Source organism: Numida meleagris, chromosome 2 (assembly GCF_002078875.1).
Source record: "Numida meleagris isolate 19003 breed g44 Domestic line chromosome 2, NumMel1.0, whole genome shotgun sequence".
Classification (NCBI taxonomy): domain Eukaryota; kingdom Metazoa; phylum Chordata; class Aves; order Galliformes; family Numididae; genus Numida; species Numida meleagris.
This window is the reverse complement of record NC_034410.1, coordinates 142,097,337-142,101,149: the sequence shown is the minus strand read 5'-3', so window position 1 is coordinate 142,101,149 and position 3,813 is coordinate 142,097,337. Positions and strand designations below refer to the sequence as shown.

At 37.4% G+C, this 3,813-nt stretch overlaps 1 long non-coding RNA gene across 1 annotated transcript; it reads left to right on the top strand.

Annotated features, from left to right (window-relative positions):
- LOC110393354 lies at window positions 489–2,483 on the top strand. Its single transcript, XR_002434970.1, has 3 exons — window positions 489–609; window positions 1,833–2,020; window positions 2,400–2,483. It is a non-coding gene; the product is annotated as an uncharacterized LOC110393354 (long non-coding RNA).

The window sequence follows — 3,813 nt, the reverse complement described above, 5'->3', positions numbered from 1 at the left end:
CAAACAAACTCAGTGTTCTCTCTGGAGAGGAGAGAGAATGAATTGCACATGACCAATATAAGGCAGATTATTTGAGTTACTGCTGACAGGCATTCAAACATTACAGTAGGATAATATGGATCGTTAAAACTAATATCTTCTTTGTACATCTCACTTGATTGATCAGTAGCAGATCATTTTAAAGTCTATTTGCACTGCAAATCTTAATTGCAAAAGCTGTTGTAGATAATTTTACTAAAAAATCTAGAACAAAGATACTACTACTGACAATTTCTTGAATCTGACAAAAAAAGATCCCTTGCATTCTCATTCTGTAAACTCTGATCCACAGTTAGTGTTAATCAGTATAGCTTCACTGATGAGCACTGATTACCTCTCAGGAGACACATGCTGGTGTAAACTGAGTAATCACCAGAGTTGTGATGATTTAAACTAGTTGAGAATACGGCTCATTTTGTTCTATTCAGATCCTGTTACTAACAAGCATCATGAGAAAGAGTGCCTGCAGATGAAATATGCTTCTACAGAGCTGTGTGAGCAAAATTACGTGCAAAAAAAACTGGGGAAAAGGCATACCTTGTGCTGCTTGGATTCGGAGGTTTTCTTCTGGTACATTATGACAATTTTTGCATTCAGAATTAGCATTCTCAGTTTTAATATGTTTACTTACATGAAATGTAGATTGTAATTAAATGTCAGGCTGCTTAATAGTGCCTTCATTTGTATAAATTGGAATGTTGCTATAGAAAAAGAAAAGAAATAATATATCTTTCATTTCCATTGCAATATTATATTTGAATTAATAGTTAAATAACGGGAGAAAATATTTTTTAGGAAATCAGTGTTAATTGGTATTTCACAGTCTGAAAGGATATGTTGCCACAGAGCATGTATCACTTGCTTCACAAAGACAAAATGCCTCAATAAAATGTTTTTCTGCCCAGGGACCAAAGAATGAGCACTGTGGTTCAGCAAACCAGAATTCAAAGGCTTTGCTTCATCCTGCTTCTTAATTGTTTGGAGCCAGCTCTTAGAAGGAAAATGGTCTTCTGATATGGGACTTGGGTAGCATTAATGCACTTGAATCCAAAGTGATTAATCCAGAAGATTCTTCTACTTGAGCTTATGGCACCTGAATTAATAGAATTAAGTTCATGTTTTTGTTCCAGTGAGCACACTGGCAGCGTTCAGAGCCCTGACAATATACTGTAGATTGAATTGCCATTTTGTATAACAGCCTGACAATCAAATTGTCTTTCCAGAAGCATGCAGCCTGCCTAAGGTCATTGCTCTCCTCAAAGAAGTGCAAAACTATGTTAAATTCTTTGCAAAGGCACAGCATTGCAGGAAGGGGATGGCTGCTCCATATTTTCTCCCATTAAATATTGCCAGTGGGAAATGTTGACTTCTGGTTCTTGGGCAAGAGACAAGGAAAGAGAAATTAGGGCAATAAATGTAGAGCTTTATAGGCAGGTGACTCAGTTGGTCCTGATGATGCTTTTATTAATTCTCTTGCACTTTTTAAATGGGAAAATAGTTGCCTAATGTACATGAGCAACCTTGGTGGCAGGGATCAGATTTTGACCTTCAGGGCATTAGACCTGGACGGTTTTGTGTACAGTGGCAAATTTGCTAAGGAATGGGTGGGAATGATGCCTTCAACCTGTTGGGTCTTTCTCCCCAAATTAAGGTATATTGTTACAAACTTTCTTGATGCTGAAAGAGCAAAATAATTATTTCTCTTGCTGGGTAGGATATAAATATTCGCTCATTATTCCCTCAGCCCTAGCTGAGATAACTTTTAATTATTTGTTTGTTATTGTCTCTGTGAGAATTCTAGATATTGCAACTATCCTCATAAATCACAAGTCACTTATTAAGCCAACAAGCATGTTTTCAGAGGACCAGCTGCCAGCAAATGAGAATTGTTGAGGTCTACAGCAGATTATTCTTTCCTTGCACTGGGGTCTGAAATGAAAGCAGCATTCATGTTAGCCATGACAGAAGGCACTACGGACAGGTGAGTCTGTTTGCAAAGAAAGCATCAAGCTAGCAGGACAGAAGAGCCTCACAGCAGTAAGAAATGACTGGATTCTTGTCCCCGTAAAAACAGCAAGCAGATGCCACTCTGTGCTGCCAAGCTTGTCCCATGAATAAGATGTTGCAAGAACAGGGATTTTGCTGCGAACAAAGGAACACATGCAGAGGAGTGCAGGCACTCCCAGGACCAGTATCTGTAGGGTTTCACAAACTTATCTCATTATAGTGAAATCTAATGGACACACTCCATGGCAAACAAGAACTACACAAAGAGATAGTTAATTATTTTAGGTGCAGAGTAAATAAGAACTGCATCTTTCAATGTTTCTCTTGTATTAACACTGACTTATCTTTAACAGGGTAGGTCTCATTCTGCACTGTACAAGACTAGTATTTCTCCAGGATGAGCTTCAGTAAAGCTTATACGCCTATGGCAGTTTCACAACAGTAAGTAGTACTGGCAGAAAGTCACCTACATCTTATTATGGTCTCCTTTCCCTCTGGAAAGGTGACTACATGCAAAACACATTGGAAAGGGTTCCCAAGATGTACTACACACTGTACCATGCATTAGATTTGCATGGGAAAATGTCAGCTGGCCCAGCCACAAGCTAAGCCAGGGATTAATAAGGAGCATCCCTAAGGGACATCGTTTATCTCTATTTAAACAGGATTTGATACGAGAACTGAGTTGTATTCCTGTGCTCAGTGGCAGAAATCAGAAGAAGTTATTATTCAGAGAATAATAGAATCATAGAATTATAAAATCACAGAATGGCTTGAGTTGGAAGGGACCTTAAAGATAATCAGGTTCCAACTGCCTGCCATGGGCAGGGTTGCCAACAAGCAGATCATGCTGCCCAGGCACCCCTCCAAGGAAGGAGACTCCACAACATTTCTTCTGGTGCTCAGTCACTTGCACAGTAAATAATTACTTCCTGATTTTCAAATGGAACATATTGTGTTCCAGTTTGTGTGCCCTCAATTGCTTTCTGGGATAAGCCATAGTCTCATCCTAAATTTGGAAGTGTAATTTAATTTCTCCAAGTCACTGTTTTTCCACTTTAAGGATTTTTTTAGCAGTTTTATTATTTTTATTCATACTATCCTGTCCAAAATCATTTGTGCTTTACTGATACAATCTGCTCTTTTACTATGGCAATTCTTATTATCAAGCAATATACAGCTATGATTAATTTTATTATATATTTAATAACCTATTATATTTATTCATATTATGGTTGTACTCCAAAACTTCAGTAAAGGGAATTACTGCATTGTGCAAAATGATATGCAAGCCATTGATAGGTATTTCTTGCATAATCTTTAGGGAGATTAGCAAATTAACGTTTTAGGAATAATAACAGGTTTACTGAAATGAATGTATTTATTCATTTATTTCAATTTTGGAAGCAAAAAACCACTGTGACCACAGCAAGAGTTAGAATTGAACAATAGTTCAATTCAGTACACTCGATCCTGGAAACTTTCAGATACTGGTCAAATTTATCTTTCATCCATCAATTGAAACGTTCCTAATCAAACTGTTCAGAGTCTTTTTAAGGCTGTTTGACTCATCATTATTCATGAAGGTGAAATCATATCTCATGAAAAATTAGAATGACCGTCTTGATAAGTCTGTGATAAAAATGTAGCTGACTACAGCAGCCAGGCAGCATTTGCACGTGAGAGATGGAAAGAGGCATTTCCTTTCCACTGATTTGGAAGGTCAAGGAGAATAGATAGAATCTGAGTTTTATACACATTTCTATA